We start from the raw sequence: 19640 nt of genomic DNA on the forward strand, positions 1-19640 counted from the left end.
GAAGCAGGAGAGAACACCGGCTGTGGGCAGGAGGAGAGGCTGACTGATGTTTCATTAATTCTTACACGTACACTGAATGCACTTCATGTGCAGGGAATAAAAATACTGCTTTCTCTGTACTTGGGGCCACTAAAATAGGGGAGAGGGAAAGGGTATGCAATCTGAAACGCACTGCTAGCTGATGCTTCCTAACGCAGAGGGTACTTGCAGACTGTGAGGTGTGCTGGGTGGGTCTCTTTCCTTTCTAATGCAATCAAAGACAATGTTTCAGAGCCAAAAATACACATGGATTGATTAAGCTTCTGGGAAAAAGAGAAATTACGAATGAGAGCATTGTTACCGGCTTAAGGTGAAGACCTTAAGCTGAGCCTCTCTAAGCTGAGACCTCTGTAGCATTCGCTCACTGTACCTCCAGCCCCACTCACAAGAAAAGTTCAAAACTGCAAAGAATCACTGAAAGTGGCTCAGGTGAAGTGCTAGGTTGCCAGCTCTGAACACTGAAGATGCTTCCCCATTCCCCCAACACTTAGAATGTCATTGATGTAGGTGTGCATGGCTGTTCTGAAATATTTATAGGGAAGAAACACTTTATGGGGAAAAATGGGAATTTGATTTTCATGGTCTGGTGGCTTGTCTCTGCTGATTGCTTACCACCAAAACAGGCATGGGGCCACCAGCTTGTCTGACCTGAATAATCCATGAGATAATGTTCTGTTGTTCTGCTCACCCCTGGCATGTTGAGCACACAGGAGCTCATACACAGCTGACTCTCCATGTGCCAAACTCCTAAATTACTTCTGAAGGTAGCAGTCAGCCTGTACTAGTTCGTCTGCTTGTAGCTATCTCGTTGTGAGATGGGAACAATTCTCTCTTACCACACTCCTAGCCTGGATTTGAACTACCCATCAAGAAACGAATCGCTCTAGGTACTACCATCCTTCACTGAACCTGCTCTACAGTCTGTGTGTGAGCTTTGTATGCAATCTTCGTTTGTACAAAATGGTGAAGCCGTATGTCTAGAATCTACTTAGAGATGTGGTTAAGCCTTACTTGGATAAGTGCACTCTGTTTGGGGGCTGCAGTTCCACGAGAGGAAAGGACTGGGGAGAGCGTGGGGGAATGAACAAAGACAATGATCACAGATCAGAGAAAACAAGACCTGTAAAGAAAGGTTGGGAGAGCCAGGCAAGTTCAGTCTGGAGAAAAGACAACTGTGGGTGTATGCCTAACTGTCTGCAAATATATAAAAGACCATTACAGAAAGAGGACAAGGGCCAATTATTTTCATTAGTCACCGAGGATAGATCAGGAAATAAATGAGTTTAAGATGAAGGAAGGAGAATACAGATTAAACATCAAATTAAATGATTACTGAACGAATGGTTTAGGTGATAGCAGAAGATGTTGATAAACGTGGCAGAATGGCTGTGACTGAAGCTATTTAAAGCTAGATGTAGGTGCTGAACTATCAGGTTTGTATCTAATAAAGTCTGTCTCCAGTGAACCATAGATCATGATATTTGCATGCCTAGCCAAATAACTTTGGACGAGAGTTAATGAGATAATTTGTTCTATGTGCAGGAGCGAGGGACTGTCTGCCCCATTTGTGGAAACCCTCCCCAAATGAGTGGATCTGACACTGGCCCTGTGCTTTAAATCTCATTTGGTACGTGTAGGAGTGAATATGAGTGATGACTGGTGCCACAGCTTGGTTTCCATTCACAAAGGGTATCAGAAGCTCCTCAAAGCTGTCCAGTTTTCAAAAGCTCTGGTATGTTGTGACAGCATGTCAAGACCTAGGGAACTGCTAGAGCTTCAATGTAGCGGTCTTTGCAAGGGGGGGTTTCCAAACCTGTCCTGCGTGATGTTTAGAATTTGCAGGTACAATTCTTGAATCCTGGAATAAATTGAGCTCTTCTAGATTGAGACCATGTCCCTTAACTTAGGAAACTTCACCCCTCTGTAGCCATTGCTTTCAAGGTTTTACACCCTTACAGCATCTAAGGGTGTAAAACATGCTCATGTGCCCAAACGTGATACCGCAAGGGGAGGTGACGTACATCATTGCGTACTGAACAAAGTGAAAATAAATGCCTTGCCATTCTATGATGTCATTCTTCTGTCTTGCAAAATGAGCTACAGTTTAAAGGTGCCTTATCTTCACTCATCTTTGCTGCTTCCAGAAGATAATTTGAGATTCTGGGGAGCTGTAAGCATAGTGGTTTCTGAGAATCATTGCTTCGCTCAAGCCATCCTTTGCAGTTGCATCTCTGTGCTCTGAGTTGGAGGATCTTCCTGTGTAGAATTGGGTTTCGGATGGGAGGTCTTATTAATGGGTTCAGGGAAGGGTCTCCTCACTTCGAATCATTAGAGGTTCCCCTGCAGGTAGCTGAGAGAGATGAAGGTGCCATTTTGAGACTGTGAATTCGGCTAGCACTGGAGGGACATATGGTGTGACCTTAAGCCTATGCCAGTTCATATCCTCCTGTGCATCAGCAGAAAGGGGGACTATGATACAAGTCCCCATATGATAAAACAATTTTTTAGCAAAGCATCAAGTATGTAACCCTGACCTCTGATGTTTTTCGTGAGAATCAGGAGTTTTCTGTGCAGGTGTTCAGGACAAACTCAAACTCAAATGGAGGAAATGACATGCTAAACTGTCTTTGTTATTACACTTGGATTAAACATTTTTATTTCACCTCTTCTCCTAATCTCTTTGCGAGGGTTGCCATGCACTGTTGAAGAGCTAGTACGCACAACTCGTTTTTGTGGACTTATTGTTTCTTGCATGTATGACCTCTGAAGAATTTGGAGGATTTTGCAAAAGGAAACAAATGCATGACTTATGAGTTCAGTATTTCAAAGCAGACCAGAAGGTGAGATGGTTACTAGGAGCCAGCTGAGACAGATAAGGTTTTGTGTCATGAACCTGCTGATAATTTACTAGCACAAATGCCGTGTCCTACATCACAGCTGATTGCCTAATGAACAGAAAATTGTTTTCAGGTGATAGGCATAATAGCCTAATGATATCTGGAGACAGCTGTGGCTGCGTATTGCTTCCAGCTATTGGCTATGAGCAGGACACAGAGGGATGTGAACGGGTGAGAAGAAAATCTCAAAATCTACTGTTGTAGATTCATGTAATAAGGGACCGTGGTTCCTTCTGTTGTGTGGGCTCTCTGCTTCACTAGCATCCCCTGCTGGGAATAAGGCCCTGGAAATGCCCTCTGATTCTGGGGGCAATTCTAGATCTTCAGTGTAGGGGGGCTTTTGAAGTTTGGGTGGTGAGAAGAGTGGCTCCAGTGATGTGTGGAAAAGCATACGTATGCTGACAGCCATTCCAGGAGAAGGGTCACTGCTGCGGATCTAGTAGTGCCAGGTAATGCAGAATGTTAGTTAACTGCAAACAACTAGGGGATGTTTGTCACTGGACTTTGCTGATTAATGCATTTCAAGTCTGTTGTGGTGGAGGAAATGCGCACAAATGCGCTAACTCACAACTACTTGTACGTAGGCATGAGGTTGCGTGGAAAACACGCAGGAGAGATCTGCACGTCCCTGTGCCCCTCTCTCTCCTCCTCTATGTTTCTCTGGTATCGCTGGCTGCTGTATTCACTGGCCTAAGCATCTCAGGGGAGATTCCCTTGTGTCAGGCGTGTTTCAGCAGAGTCAAGCTGAAACATCAGAGGCTGACAATCCCCAAAGGAGAGTCTAATGAAAGTGACAGAATGACGTAATTCGTTCTCTTAGTCTTTCCTCTCCAGCTCTTCATGTCTTTGGTACAGCTTAAAAATTTCTTCTAATTTTATTACTGAAGAAGTGAATATTATATTTAATTACAATCGCAAAGATGGCGTACTGAAACCTTGAAAGTCAAAGCATAAAAGCAGTTTGGATGTGGTCTGAGGTGCCACATATTCAAGTATTTTGAAAGGAAGCTTTTAAATTTCTGTTAGGAAGTATCAAAGTGGTAAATGCCACAAAAGCATAAACGGAATCTGAGAAAAGACATTAAGATCATTTCATTACGTGATGGGGGGCCTGTGCTCTAAACAGGAGGAGATAAAAGCTAAGTAGCTTAGAAAAATAGGATAGCTGTGGGATGGCTGCCTCGAAAGATATAGTGCCTCTTACAGAACGATCTCTCTGAATCCCTCGTTTGAAAGTTTGCGAAGAGTTATTGTTTTCTGAAAAGTCTTCTTTTCTGAAAGTTTTGCAAGCATTCAAACCAGGGATTCAGAGTGAGCTGTGAGGATTGTGCTTCATCCCCTTTTAATTTGAACCATTTCAATGGGAAGTAAAGGGTCTAAAAGGCTCTCTGAACCACAGGGATCGGGGAACTTTGCAGGAGCTAAACGCCTGTGCCTCTGCGCTCTCTGAGGCAGGAACTGCATGCCCGCAGTGGTGTCTGATATGATCAACTCTTTCTGTGCAATGCTCGCTTTTTTTTTTTAATTTTTTTAACTGGAGGGAAGAATAACTTTCAAAGACCAGGAGGCGTACAGTGGAAGATGACTGTAGGTTAATGACATACCTCACGCTTTTTGTTAGGACATTAAGGTGAAATTGTGTTCCTTGCTCACTGCTTCTCGGAGAGACCCCCGAATTCTGCTTGTGACATCAGAGATGGTGATTAAGACTTCTGACACGAGAGGTTTGTAATGGAGCAAATGTGGCAGAAAATGGATTTTCTGCCCCACAGAAAAATATCAATTTCATAGATTTTGCTATTTCTGTGCTGAAATTAATTTGAGCACTTGGTATGTTTTCATTTAAAAACAAAAAAAAACCAAACCACCACCAAACCAAAAAATGGAGAAAAGCACAGAATGCTTAGCAGCCTAGTAAACAGAAAAGTGACTAGGTTTTGGGTGATACGTTCCTGTTCTGCGCATTTTGGAGTGGGGACGCATTCTAGCTAACTTGAGGGCCCGGGCTCCTGGGTCCTCTGCAGTAATGCTTTCTCAGTTGGAGCTTTTCCAGTTGGAGCCGTTCTACTTTATATAAATGCCTATTCATTGCGCTGGAGAGAGAGCGCTCTAAAGACTGGGTTGTGGAGGTAGTTTGTTTCTTTGGCCTGGTATAAAGTAATTACTTTATATGAAGGGAAATGACTTCAGCATGAAAGAAATGGAGAAGCAGTCTCCGTAGCCCAGAGGTTGTGGAGTCCTCTGAGATATGGGAGACACAGGAGCTAATTACTCCTTCAAACTAGCAGTGCAGGTTTGTTCTTGTTCCGCTTTGGGTGCGTTCATATTTCCCAATCACAACAATTTTTTTTTTTGCATCCAGCTCCAGTGCTGACCCCAGGTGGGAGAAAATGTGATGGGAGGAGGTGAATTCCCAGGGAACCAAGACATGATCCTCAAGCAATTGCTCTTAAACAAAGGATGAGGGATGAGAACTACAGAGACTCTGTGACAGGAAACCAGAGTTATTGAAAATTTTTCTCATTTTCTGTGATGTGCAGGCAGCTCTTTAAAGCTGTCTCTAGATCTTTAAAATCACTTGAGATTTTCATTCCTGCAATTCGTATCCCTTAGTGTATCCCCTCTCGTTGTTCGTTATATGTTGGCTTTTATAAGCTTGGTGAGATGTTTGACTTTTATATAGGAAGGGGAGCGTTTGCAAAGCTAACACTAACTGTGGGAGACTTCTTTCCAGAGGTTCTCCACTGAGTCAGGGGAGAAAGAGCAGGGGGAGTCCTTTGAAGGGCAGCATAGAACAGGAGCCCAGTGGATGTGCTCCAGCTTGCTCTTTGGAGAAACTAATCTCTTGACTATGAAGACAGCCTATGCAGGCAAGCTTTCTGAAGGACTTTAAGACAATAGTTTGTTCTGTGTATGTGTGCGTTAAGGGTGTACTACTAGGTTGGGGGCTGGAAGAAGCATGAGCTTTATTAAACTATCCCTCTTTCACCACCCAGTTTGGAACAGTCAGGAGCCAGGAGGAACCGAAAGTCTACTAAGCCTGGGTCCTATGCCGTGTATTTTTCCACTGTAAGAAAATTGGCTACTTGATAGTCCATCTCTTTTTGAATATGAAGGCTTGGAGATCCCTCAGTCTGGTTCTGATGTTAATGGTTCCCAAATGTGATTTGAATTTGCAAGAAACGGTAATGTGTATATAACTGATTTGTTGCTGGGCTGTGTGAACTGATCTCTGGACTCCTCTGACCTTAACTTCAAGCCATGGAGTAGCAAGTTAGCAGAAGAGCTCCCTTGATGTGACCAGGTATCATAGGGCTGGTCCTTGGCATCCCACAGAGAACTGTCCCTCAGGATGCTGCAGGAAAGTTAAGGAGAGATGGCCAAGGCTTACTTCATCATTAGCCAATGCTTCCCGGGAGGGAGCTGGTATAAGAATAACATTTAATTATGCATCTTTGTACATCTCTGCCTGCATGTATTTAGAAGCAGTGCCTGTTTCCACCAAGGCAGGTGTTTCATAAGAATATATTGCTTGCATGATGAAGCATAAAAATTGAACAAAACAGAAAATTAGCGCTAAAGTTTGCCCCAGCAGTCTGTATCCTCTTAAGTGCATAGGGTAATACTGATATCTGTGTATGTTCTCTGAAATAAGTCTTCCGTGATACTGTAGTTTGGCAACTGTGGCAGAACAAGTTGTGATGTGTACCTACAGAAGGATTTAGCTGCAGACCAGAGGCTGGACTCAATACCCCTTTGAAACTGGGTAGAATCTTGGCATTGACTCTGCTGAGGTTTGGACCAATTTTGGGTGCCTGTTATGTGGTACTAGACACAAGTACTTGCAATATATATATATTTTTTGAATCAGCTTCATTTCAAAGTATTATTGTTTATAAACTCCTTTGTGTTCTTCATCTGAGGAGAATCTCAGTTATTGAAGTATTTTCTAGGTTGCTGTTTTGATGCCTGCAATGAATGCCATATAGATTCTTGATATTAGCTACATACAGTGGCTGCTACGTCTTGTCTTTTGCTTTTGATAATTTCCTTATTTTTCTAGCATTAGGTGGCATGATTTTTAGTGATAACCAACAGATTCATCAATGTTTCTTTTGCTGTATAAATAATCATGTGTTTTCAGGACAACCTATTGGACTGCTTTTCCTGCAGTATAAAACAGCAGTAAGTATAGAATATGGTTGAGATTCAGTTTGGGGATCAGATTAAGTTGTCATGTTCCTTCCCCCAAATCCTCATGGACTATGTCTGGAGGAGAAAAATCAATGACTTTCTGGTAAGAACTGCTTAAAATGGCTGTATTTGGCATCACTGTGTTTTCCATTTGAACAGAATCTGAGACTTTTAAAGCAACTTAATGGTATTTTCTTATAATCTGAATGACTTTGGAAGAACAATATAAAAGCGTTTTAAATGCTGTAGGACAAAACTTGCTGGAAAATCAAATAATTTGATTTTACCATCAGAGATCCAGAGGGAGAAGAAAAAATAAAGGTTTAAAGACCTAAATTCAATTTAAAACTCCTCATTTCCTTTATTATAGAATGTAAGAATATTCAGTGAGATTGAAGAAAATAGCAGAAACAGTGTTTGGTCCAGTGCTCCTCCTGAATATGATGAACTTACACCTTGTTTAGGTGAAGCCTGGGGTTTAGAGAAGTTCACATGCAGAAGACTTATCTTGAACCTTGGCATTACTGAAATATCATGTCTATTACACCTGCTAAAAAAAAAATGTAACTTGGACAAAAGAATCTAGAGATATGCTGTCATTTCACTGTACGGACTCTCTATATAGAGAGGGCAAATTTTGAGTAGAAGCAGCAGGTTAAGCTGTGCCTCTTAATATTGCTGGAAATAATACATTATACATTCATGCCAGTAAGCAGAAAAACATACTGGGGAAGAGCTTTGCAACCTTGAGCACCACTTGCAGTATGCTGAGTGGATGAAGTTTTTTTGGTGCAAAACCAGAGGGCTTAGTGAAGATGTAATTGAGAATCATCTCTTCTTGCTAAAGCAAGATGGTGAGAGCTGTTTTAAGATTTTTCTTGGCCATAGGCAGCTCCCAGGTGGCTGAAGCCAAGCTGACCTTCTCCATCCTGGCAGAGCTGGTCCAGTATATGCTGATCAGCATTTGGCAGAAAGTGCCCATCCTTGGTCTGTGCCAGTAGATACAACCAGGTGGGTTGGCTGGAGATCCTCTCCTCTAGATGCATGCATAAGTCTAGTTAAGTCTAGTCTCTGTTTTGGCCTAAAAGCATCCCTAGATCTTCTGACCTAGCCTCCTCCAAGGAGGACCCATTGGCTTCAAGTCAGTGCAAACTGTAGAGGTGAGAGTGTGCATCTGTGCCCTCTTGCATTTTCTGAACATCCAAGGAATGGGTACTCTTTGTGGCTTCGTACTTTTGTTCAGTCCACTTGATTTTCTTTCTGCTCAAACTGATCCTGTTACTTGTAGCTAAGATCTTTGCGATGGTGCTAAATGCTGTCATAAATCCAACCAATTCACATGCTCTGTGGCTTTTCAAGTGATTTGAGTTGTGCTAAGTCTCTTCTCTCACTCCTTTCTGTTGGCAGATAGGATGGAGAAATTAAGCAAAAACTCCTTGCTGCTGGTGTGGAGGAAGTGGGCTGACATGGGTCATGAGGAGAGGTGGTGGCAGATTTATGCACCTCCTTGGACTTTCACTGGCAGTAAATTGCACTCCGATCCTGGGAAAGCCTGGACTGTGAGGGACTGAGAGAACTGGCTCATAAATTTCCTTGCACCAGCAATATATATGCATGGGAGAGGGTAGGAGGGAGTTGCTGATGCATGTTTTTTTTTTTCTTTTTTCTTCCCCCCCCCCCCCCCCCCCCCCGGTTTTGTTGGGAGAGGGAGCCTGTTGCTGCAGCCTGCTTGGTACGGGTAGGCACCTCTCCCTGCACCTAGGACCTAGAGCAGAGGGGGAGCAGGGACTACCAGAGGCACAGCAGCAAGGACCCCCTGCCTGCTTCATTTAGAAACCGCGCTGAGCTGCGGCTGCCCTGTGGCCAGGGGAAGCAGGACTGCGCTGAGCAGCATCTCCCGCACGGAGCTGAACTGCCGCGGAGGCGATGCATCAATGCTGCCCTCACCTTTCCCTGGCTCCTCCATCCTCTTTTGCCCCCTCCTTCAGGCTGGAGAAACACAGTTTGGTGCCGTCCCCACCAGCTGGGGTGGTTTGCACAAATGTGAAATTTCACAAAAAGGCTTTGAAGGAGCCTTCTCCCCCTATCCTTTGGGATGAAGGAGGGGAGCCTGGACACCTCCATTTAGGAAGCTAATGCACGGGTTATATAGGAAGATGCTGTGCTGCTTGGAGGGTGCATACTGAGAGAGGCAGCATTTCTGCCTGCATACTAGTGGCACATTTGCGTGATGCTTAAGTTGTACCTGCCCACTGCTCCCTGCTGCTCTTTCAGGGCTTTGCACAGCTCTCCAAGGGCCACTGTTTTTTTCTGAGAGCAGCGGGACCTGATGCGAAACCCTCTTAGGGCAACACGATGCTGATATGCTACCAAAGCCCAGCTGCAGCATTGGAAAACCCTTTGGCAGTTTTTGGTGAGGGGCTGATGCTGAGGAGGGGTGTGTGAAAAATCCATATTGTCTTGCAAATTTAGGAATGCGCCGTGGCTTCATTCTGATGACAAACCCCGTGCCTTTTCTTTGTGAGAGTATTTCCATTAGAAATCAAAGAGATCTGAGATATATAGCTGGCTAAGCAGTCATACCTCAGAATAGGATTTGGGGATTAGCAGAGTGGATAATAAATTGAATAGTAGGAGTTAAAATCAGACTGCACTCGTAAAGAAAGCAAAGATGAGAGGTACACCCCTGGAAAGCAGTAATGCCAGAAATGACGCTGGGGTTACACGGGTGAGCAAATGAGACATGGGCTCGCAATACAATGCGGCAGCAAAGAAGCTGATGTGATTTCTGGGTTGCATAAACAGAACTATTGTATGTTGGAGCAAGGGAATGTTTTCTACATGTTTATAGTCATGTTTTCATGCGCCTGGTCTGAGCGTACCTAGGCTATTGAGTTCGTTTCTGGAGATCTCAGTGCCCCAAAGATGGCAGCAAATTAGAACAAATTCAGTGAAGCAACAAAAATGATTAAGATGCTGGAGGGATTGATCTAAGAGGGGAGATTAAAGTAACTAATTACATTTAGCTTGGCCAAATGACAATTAAAAGGGAGATGTGATGACTGCCTTAAAGTGTGCGCTTAAGAATGTAAACACTGCAGAGAGGGAAAGGGAGCGAAGAATCGTGGAGCACTGCTGCTTCGATGCCCGGTCTGTGCAGTGCGGGGAGCGGTGCAGGTGCCAAAGCAGAACCGGAGAAGAAGGAGCTGTAACCAAACAATAGCAGAAGAGTGAACACAAGGAAGTGCAGAATAGACAGCATGGTCCCTGCTGTGCAGCGTGGCAGAGGGTAAAGCACTGCTTCCTGGGAAGCAACAGTGGTCTCAACAAAACTAGCCATAGGAGCTTTGCTGCAAGAGAAGAGGAGGGAAAGGATTCAGCGTTCCCACAGGAGTCCTCCCCATCCAGTTTGCAGGGCATGGGGAGAAACTGTCTGCATGTCCTTTTGGCTGTGATTATGCATCTGTCTTGGGGTGCGGTTTCTTTAATAAAAGCCCTCCCAGCTTTTACAGGCTGGAGGGGGAGCAAGCCGAAGGGATGGGGTTGGATGCTGTCAGACACCAAGTCCTGTAAGAAAGGCTAAGAGTCTTTCAGTGGCATGTTCGGTCTAGGGGAACAGCAGCTGTGGGTGGAAACCTGACTGTCGGCAATCCAAAAAGGACTGTTATAAAAAGAGGACAGGGGCCAATTATTCTCTTTAGTCACTAAGGATAGATCTGGAAGTAAGTGGGCCTGTAGCTGAAGCTACAAAATGAGGATCCCTGTGAGGGAGAGTCTAAATGTTAGGTGGCACAGAGGCTAGGAGGGGAGTTGTGTGAGTATAGATACTGGGGGTGAGAGTAGACACCCACTTACAAGCAGATGACATGGGCATCGGGAAATCAATCTCATTTCAGCAAGGGGATGGTGCCCAAACCAGCTGTTCTGCTATGGAGGGCTCATCTAATTTCAGTGATTTCAGAGTATTTAAAAGGCTTTTGGGCTTGTAAATGAGCCGGTGCTGTGGTGCTTTTTCCGTACAGGTTATTTGTTTAGGACACATTTGTTAATGTTTCTGTTTAATTATGTTTTCGTCTTTGATGCATCTGTTTGAATGCTTCCTTTTGCAGTGGAGGGATTACAGATGAAATGCACACTTTATATTAAAAAAAAAAAGGCAATGAGGAACTAGTTCCAGTGAGAGTAGATTAGCTGTTCTTTTTCCCTTTTGGTGTGAACCTTTCTTGAGGTATGAAATAGCTTAATTAGCTTAAAGAAAAAAAAAGTCTGTGCAGTAATATATCTCCTTGTTTTGACAAGCCCAGGAAAATATCAAGAAGAAGAAGCTCTTCTCACAGTGCTTCTCATCTAGTTGTAACTAAGAAATCCTGCACATTTTCTCATAGAAAGTCCATTTTTTCAGATGTCAGGTGGATATCGCATGCCTGGAAATGTTAATTTCCTGAACAGCTTTTAAAAGTGAGCAGTAGGGAATCTCTGAGGGAAATGAAGAGGTGAGGATGAGAAGAAGAGCCATGCGTCTGCGCAGCATCTCAGCTGGTGGCTCCAGTCTCTCTGGGTAAATGGCTCTGTCGTGCCTGATGTAAAGAGCATCACAAATTTATTCTTTTGTGATACCCGATTGGAGGGCTGTTTGTAAAATAAATGCTTCAGATTCGTTCCCTGTGTGACAGCGACTGTGTCCCAGTGACACAGCTAGTTCCTGGGCAATTTTAAGAAGGAGTTCAAAGAGTGACAGGAACCCAGCATCAAGGAAACAGATTTTTGCTGTAAACTCAGAAGAGCACCTTTTTAAGGCAAAGGCTGAAGCACTGCAGGCAAGTGGGGTAATGCTGTCCTGGGCTATAGAGAAGACTTTTCTTGCAGTATAGATAGGAGGCAGGTCAGAGGGATCCCATATCGGACTTTTCCATGCATTATTCATTGTGCTTATTCAGTTAATAAATAGCTGTGCTCATTAAAGCTGTTTCCCTTCCCTGCCCCAGCAGTTTGTTCTTGCAGCAGTCTGGCGATGTCATGCAAACCCACTGTCGTTGCTGGCTGAAGACAGCGTATCAGGCTGTCACTGATGTGGCTGGAGCTCAGGCACCTCTCCTTCTCCCTGTCCAGCTACAAGCAGCAGCCTCCTGTGAGCGCGGCCAGCTGGGGGCAGCCACATCTAAAACCATGGTAGCAGGGTTTGTCAGAGCCCATGGACAAATTGCCCAGCATACGTGTTCGTCTGTGGGTTGGGATGAGGGATGTGCACATAGCAAAGCTGTGTTCTGAAGTTGTGCTTTCTTTTGTGTTTGTGAGGTCCATGGGACTTTGCAGCTGATGATGCCATAGAAAAATACTTGCTCTTCACTTGGTCTTGACTTGCAGAGCTCTATCCTTGGCATTCTTCAGTGGTTTGGCACTTTCTGAAAGAAATAAAGCAGGACCATTGTACAGAGCAGTAAAGCACTTCTCAAAGCATATTCTGATGAAGTCAGCTCCTTGAACAGCTGTGACATGGACAGGGAAGCAGCCAGAAATACAAAAAGGGAAATGTCATGGGAGATTCATGCTGGGGAATAGAGCTCTGTGATGGGGCTCTAGTCCTGCAAGTTCTAACCCTAGGGAAGGTATCGGTGCTGTGTTACCTCCCAGGCTCCCAAGGCTCAGCAGCCAGTGTTAGATTTGCAGATGTCCTACATGATACATGATTTTAGATACAGCCAAATCCTGTGCCCTCTGTGAAACAACCGTGGGGCATGTTGTTTTCCTCTATGCTTTTGTAATAACTTTTAACTACCTATGTATATATTTATAGGTAATACTATGTTTTTATCCTTTGGAATGTGGCTGCTGGGCTGGTGCTATTCATGACTTGTTAGTGCCAGTGCAGTGTCTGCCCTGTGCCCAGAATCTGTAGGGTCTGTACAAAGAACTACACCCCTGTTGCTGGTGTGCTGCATGATAGTGAAGAACTTGGTCTGGGTCTCTCTACAGAAGAGCATCTTTATCTTTAAGTTAGCTTTGTAAAAATTAAGCTGTTATATCTGAAAAATAGTGAAGACTTCATTCCAGAAATGGGTATGTATAAGCAATACGAGAGGGTTAAGAAGAAAGTCTTTTTTTCTTTTTTTCCCCAGAGTGTCTCAGAATGGCCAGAAGCCTCTGAGAAGAAGCTGGAGTGGAGCTGTCATTTGAAAATACAAAAGCTTTGCCTAGATGTCATCCTCCTCCTTTGTGCAGCTCCAGGAAAGGGCTGTTTGGGAGCATAGATCCAGCTTGGGTGCTGGCTTAGGAAGAGCAGAGCTGCCACAGACAGCAGCTGCTCTGGAGGTTGTGTGTGTGGGGTCAGCAAGCAGGAGCTGCCGTGGATGTGCAAATGCATGCGTGCCCATGCCCCTGCTAGCAGCTGGCTGTCCTGTCGTCCCCTTGCTGTGCTGCACTACTGCCTGGTGAGGTTTCCTGCACCCAAAGGGCCACATTCCTGCGTGCACCCAGCCAGCCCTGCTGTGCTTGCATGTGCGAGCACTGGGCAGCACCAATGTAGGGTGTTCCGACTTGCTTCCTGCCTGACAGACGGTAAAGCTGATCGCTGGAGGCAACCATCGGTCTACTCCAGACTGGCTTCAGGATCTACATGCAGGGAAGTGCAGGCCATCAGAGCTGCAGCGTCAATGTACACACACTGCTGTGCGACTTTATAATGCTCAAGAGGCGTGGACTTTATTGTATGAGATCTCTGAGCAATGTCTTGTCATTTCTGAAGAAGATACTCATTATACCCACCTTCCATGTGTCCCTCAGCTTGCAGTGGGAGCCAAGGTACATAAGCTGTGCCTTTCCCATACCCTTTTTCTGCTGGTTTTAAATATCCATCAACAGCTTTTTTTTTTCCCTGTGCAGTGCTGCTGGTTGGAAAAGCTGATGGCACCCAAGGTGAATCACTACGTGTTGATGTATTTACTTTACCTGTTGCTCTGTAGAAGCCTGCGATCCAGACACGGAGGCTTTAACAGCTCCCTGCCAATCAGATTAAATATTTAGCAGCAATAGGTTCTGGGCATCACATTCCTGACAGTGTGTTTTCATGCATCATTTGCTGTAAACGTTGGGAGACTTTTAGCTACAGTTTGCAAAGTAGCTGCCTCTCCCTTCTCTCTCCTGTTTTCACTGTTCCTCTGACTTCACCCTCGTTCTTGGCTCCACTTTTTCTGCCCTTCTGTGTCCTTCCCCTTGGCTTTTCACCCCTCTTTCTCTAAACATTATTGCTGCTGCGTGGTTGTGTATGCTGCACCTGGAATGGATGGCTGAGTGTGATAGAGCAGTGGAGGCACTGACTGCATCTAGCTGAGCATTCCTGCTCCAGAAAAGCTAACATGACTAGAGGTGGGTGCAGGCTGATGGCCTTTCTGGAGAGTGGGTACCACCTGAGCCAGGGAAGCACCCTGAGAACAAGGAAAAAGAAACTTTCTCCTTCATTCCTCTCTCCATCATACAGCTCTTCATGTGTCAGCCAGTTTAGGGCTGTGACTATTGGGCAGCCTCTATTAAGTCCATTTCTGGATGAAAACTTAGGAGAAGAGGGGATGGGCTCAGTCATCCAATGGGAAGCACGGCCACATCCATCCCCTGTGGTGTCCCCTTGTTTCACCAATGGTGGGCTTGCAGATTTCTGGGTCAGCTGTGCCCACACAATTGGCTGACACTCATAGTATGGTGATGAGGACCACCAAAACCAAAAATCCAATTAAGATGAGGTGGGGGAGAAGGTGGGACCGCTCCAGCTGAGGTTTCTATATGTGATTGTATTTTCCATGCTGCCAGAGGTCTGCCTGCTGGAACATAGAAAGCACTGCAGAAGGTGCAAGGAACTTCCTCCAGTTCCTTAAGTGTGTTGGACAACCACAGGTTTCACTTGTGCAAAGTACAGTTGGCTGGCCATCATCTGAAGTTTCAGGCATGGTGTCTAAGGCGGTGGCCCTCTAGAGTGGATGTTTGAAACATGGACAAGCACCAGCACTTGCAGTGGTTCTGAGATGATACTGGGGTGGAGAGGGTAAAGTCTGGGCTAGTGAGCTACATGGGCTGGTACTCTGCATGTCTTCTGCTGCAGAGTCTTCTCTAGAACTTGCTCTTCACCCATTGCTCGAAGTGTTTTAATGCTGTTCAGATAGTTTGACTCATTATCCTGCTCCCTTCACTGATACATGCATCTTTTTCTCTGCTGTTGCTACAAAGCAAGCTCCCTGTCTGAACGTGTTTTTGTAGCCCAGGGCCCTGGTACACCCAGAAGCCCTGTAGAGAAGGTGTGTGGTTCTTACCGCCTCTGTGTGATTGCTGTTCAGCACCCCCTGCCTTCTCTCATGGGTACCCAGCTGTGACTGCCCCAGCAGTCCTGTGCTGCCGGTCCAGGAGACGTGTATTAGAGCCAGGGCCAGGTTTTCTAGGAGGGCTTTTCTCCCCACTGTGACCAGTTTCCAGCTATCTGGTGAAGCATCGTCCTCTTCATCTTCACTTCATGTTTCTGTTGGCATGGGATGTGTCCTCTGTTCATGCCACCATTACTGTTGCACCAGTGTGCACCTGAGGGTGTGAGGGAGATGACTGTCTCCTCATGGCCTCTCCGAAGGGATGGCTGGGGAGGTGCATTGCTCTGAAAGCTGACAAAATGGGATGTGTGTGCGTGTTTAGGAGATTTTTATTGCTTATGAGAGAAGTGGTGGCCCTTCAGGTAGAAGGAAGAGGAGATTGGGCACATCAGGCCAGAGTGGCTGGATAAGATGGCTCTTCTTTGCTCTGCTGCAGTAGTCACTGAAGCCTTTTTGGCTGGGAGTCTGATGGGATGGGTGATGGCAGGCCAGATGATTTGAAGCAGGGACATGAGCTTTTGGAAAGCTGCTTCAACAAAGAAGAGTGAAAGACACCTGTGAATTCTGTAAAGTGTAATAACTATTGATGGGCAAACCAGCCTGTTTCATTTCTTGTTTTATTTCTTTTTTTTCCTCTTTCCTCCTCATTGCTCTGGGCCTCTCCAGTCCATTCCCCTGCATCTGGTGGCTTATTTCCCTACAGATGTCATCTTGGCAGTAATTCATGCCTGAGCACCTCCCTTGGGGAGTTTGTGCACTGCCTGAGTGCTTTTCTTTCCCTAATGTCAGGCCACCTGTTTATTTTTTTCCCCTGTATGTATGTATACTTTAAGGCCGTTGCTCTTCATAAATAAATAAAAATTGTAGCAGTGGGGGAACCTGTAAGGCAGATGGATCTGGAGAAGGTGGTCCCTTAGCCACATGGCAGAGCAGGTTGGGTAAATGATTTGGCCGGAGGGGCTGCACAGCTTGCCCACCAGCTCACCTCAGCTCTGGGGCCAGGGGCTCAGCCATGGTCTTGTATATCCTCTGATTTCTTTAGTTAGGAAAGAAGTGATAAATGTGTGCTGTGTTTAGTCTTGTTGAAATATTGCCAGTCTCTGGATGGGGCAGCGACAGGGCTGTGTGAGGAGTTTGGTCAGGGAGGGGGTATAGGATCCCAGAAGTCTTACAGACTCAGAAGATAAAATACAAACCAGAGAAGAGGGATCCCAGAGAACCCAGGGGCAATGCAGTCCAAGTGGTAATGCATACGTAGCTTGTCTGTTGCAGTTTCTCTCTCTCCCTAGGTGAAAGTCCTGTGGAACGACAGATCCCTTCCATGCTACCCAGTGCCTCACAAAGGTGTTAAAACCCAGGCAAGTGGTTTTAAAACACTGCCACATCAGATCGTGGCCTTTAAACCCCTTTAGCACAGGGGTGCATGGAAATAGTTCAAAAGTGTCCGTGAATTTTATTCTACTTGGGCGTCTTTATATTTATAAATCCATGCAGCTGCATGGAAAAACACCACCTGGTTCGGAGGAGAGCTCTTGTCTCCGTGTCTTTCTTATGGGACGCCAAAGCAGGAACTGTCAGGGAGAGGGAAGCAGGAAGTCAGCACAGCATCCAAGGACTGATTTTATTTTTTTCCCCTTTCATGGGACTTCGAGATGCTTGTCTCTAAGCATGGGGGCTTTGTCTTAGGTTTCTCCAGTGTGCGTGTACCTGGTCGGTGCTGGTCTTGCTGTATTTGGTGAGAGCCATGCTGTGACCCTGCTGGGCTGCAGCTCAGCCCTGTGGCCTGGATGACCTGGTGTGCTTTCCCCACGTTATTGTAGGGGATGGGTGGTATTTGCAGCCAGTAATCTTTGGCTGCCCAGGTTGTCAATATTGGTACTGTCATATACAAACAAGGATGAGACCTAGCTAAAGACCCCAGACTGCTGCTGACTGAATGCTTAAACTTGACGCTTGTATGGTGCTACAACCTTGGGTTTGTACAAAAGCTCCTCATGAGACAGGACTGGCATCTCAGTGCTGCTCCAGTGCTTCAGGAGGGGCAGTGTAAAAGCAGCTTTGCCACCGTATCCATTAAATCCACACCTCTTGGCTGAGCGGTGCCTCTGTCCCCACTCCTCTCAGGAGGGAGAGCAGCTGCTCTGGGCTGGGGCCTGACCCCCAGCATGGCAGCAAGGTTTGGGTTCCTGTCTCTAGGAAGCTGTGTTTCCATAAGGACCGGCCTGGATGTAAAAGGGATTCGATTGAACGTTGTCTCCACCAAACCTATTGGTTTCCTATTCTGGCTCCTGGGGCTTCATAGGGTTTGCAGCTGTGGGGTGCTTTCACTTAAAGCCTGGTCTGAAGCTGTGGGCCCTTTGAATTACATCTGAGGACTTCTCTATGAATCCCAGACTTCTGGGACCTCTGACATTGTAGTCCCAGCGAGGTCTCTGAGTCTTCAGGCTTGCTGGTGTAAGACCAGGATTTTTGTTTAGGACAGGATCAGAGCTCCCAGAACTTTCCAGCCATGCTATGCAAGCCGGGTGACTGCTCTGGTACCTTCCCCAGATCTGTTAAACCCAGGGTCTGAGGGTCTCCAGTTGTGAGACCACCAGCGAAGAGATCTTGTACTTTGAGTTTCTGTAAGTGAATTAAGACTGAGCTGTGCCCTACGTTTTCACAGTCCAGGAGCTGCTGGAACCAGACTCCTTGGATCCATGGCAGACCCCCAGGGCAGATCTGTTGATGAAACAGGTGTTCAGGTTTGGATTAAAAGTGCCAGAAGGATGGCACCTGATGTCCCGAAGAGCTGCATCTCTAGATCAGACCCCAGAGGCTGGCTGCCTACTGCAGCTCTGCTTTGCCCTCCAAAGCTTCACTTATCTCTTGCTCTTCCTTGCCTGGCCAGGAAGCTGCTTTGGAGTAGGTGAAAATGTATCATGAGTTGAGATATTTTCATGACAACAGGCTTAACAAACTGGCGTTTGCTGACAATGTGTTGTTTCCTCAGAAACCACTGATCAGCAGTATTTTGCAGTTTGAGTTAATGTGGCAAAGTCGATATTGAGTATCAAGGGTTTTGCTTGGAAACCAATAACTATTTATGGTATTACAGCAATTCCTTTCTCTCTGCTCCTAGCTAAACTAGGATTTATTGTCCTGAAGATCTTGGACAGACAGGTTTTAATACACTCTCTTGGGATCCTGTGAGTAATGTTGGGTATGATCTCACAAGAAGACATTGCTGCCTTCAGGGAAGTGCAATGGAAAGCAATAATAATAATCTCAACTCCTGTAGCTTCTATCACTTGAGAGCCAAAAGTACTTTAAATACAATAAATAATTAAACTTTCTAGCTCTGTGAAGCAGGGAAGATGCATCTCTGTCTTTCTGATGAGGAGACTAAGGCAAAGGGCTGAGGAAGAAAACAACGGTGTTTACACTTTGAAAAAATGCTTATTGATTTTTGGGTGGTTGTGTAAGGGATTAGAACCAGGTTTCACTTGCTGTGGTTCATTCCCTCCATGCTTTTAAGATTTAAAAACAGATACCGAACGGTGTGAATGCAAGTGAGCTAAGATGGAACAAAAGTATAGCAGTTCTTAGAGCGAGGAATGGAGTGACTGTGGGAGCCACGTAGGACAAAATATGGATTAGAGATAAGTGATGGATGGATGCAGAAAGCTGAGTAGGATAATAGATCTGGGCATGCATTGTAGACTGAAGGAAGTTTATGGGGATATTGAAATTCCAGGTTTTCTTCTATACTTAAGTCCCTTTATGCTGTTCTAAAAGTGTAAGCTGACCTTAAAGCATAAGTAACTCCCAGCTACACTTTTTCATGGGATGAATTTTTATTTACTGACAGTGTATTCTTTACTGTGACCATTATTTAGTTTTGGAGGTTGTTCCCTCTTGCTCTTTCTGTCAATATTCATTTTTTTCCTGCTCCAAATGTAACCTATAGTAACTTATGTGTAAAAAGATGTGTCCCAAAGGAGTGGAGCTGCACCTTGAGGAAGCTGGTGATGGAGCTGGGCTGGGAGGAGGAATTTGCAGGTACACATCCTCATATGCATTGTGGAGGAATGAATAGCTAGGTGAGCTGCTGGGAAAGGGGGCTGAAGCAGCCAGCATGAATGAATTTGACAAGCTGGAGAAGAGAGAGGAGAGGAATCTGGTG

The 19640-nt window shown here is 45.4% G+C and overlaps 1 protein-coding gene across 4 annotated transcripts in view; it reads left to right on the forward strand.

Moving 5' to 3' along the window:
• GRIN2B (glutamate ionotropic receptor NMDA type subunit 2B) overlaps positions 1–19640 on the forward strand; it is a 227733-nt gene that overhangs the window by 24082 nt on the left and 184011 nt on the right. The window contains exon 1 of one of the 4 annotated variants that reach the window (XM_066993897.1): positions 3007–3107. The exons of 2 other annotated variants lie outside the window; for them this stretch is intronic. The gene's annotated coding sequence lies outside the window, so the exon portion shown is untranslated. Of the gene's footprint in view, positions 1–3006; positions 3108–3132; positions 3386–19640 lie in introns of those variants that run through there. One more of the 4 variants, XM_048053871.2, reaches the window with a different exon arrangement.

Source organism: Anser cygnoides, chromosome 1, assembly GCF_040182565.1.
Source record: "Anser cygnoides isolate HZ-2024a breed goose chromosome 1, Taihu_goose_T2T_genome, whole genome shotgun sequence".
Classification (NCBI taxonomy): Eukaryota; Metazoa; Chordata; class Aves; order Anseriformes; family Anatidae; genus Anser; species Anser cygnoides.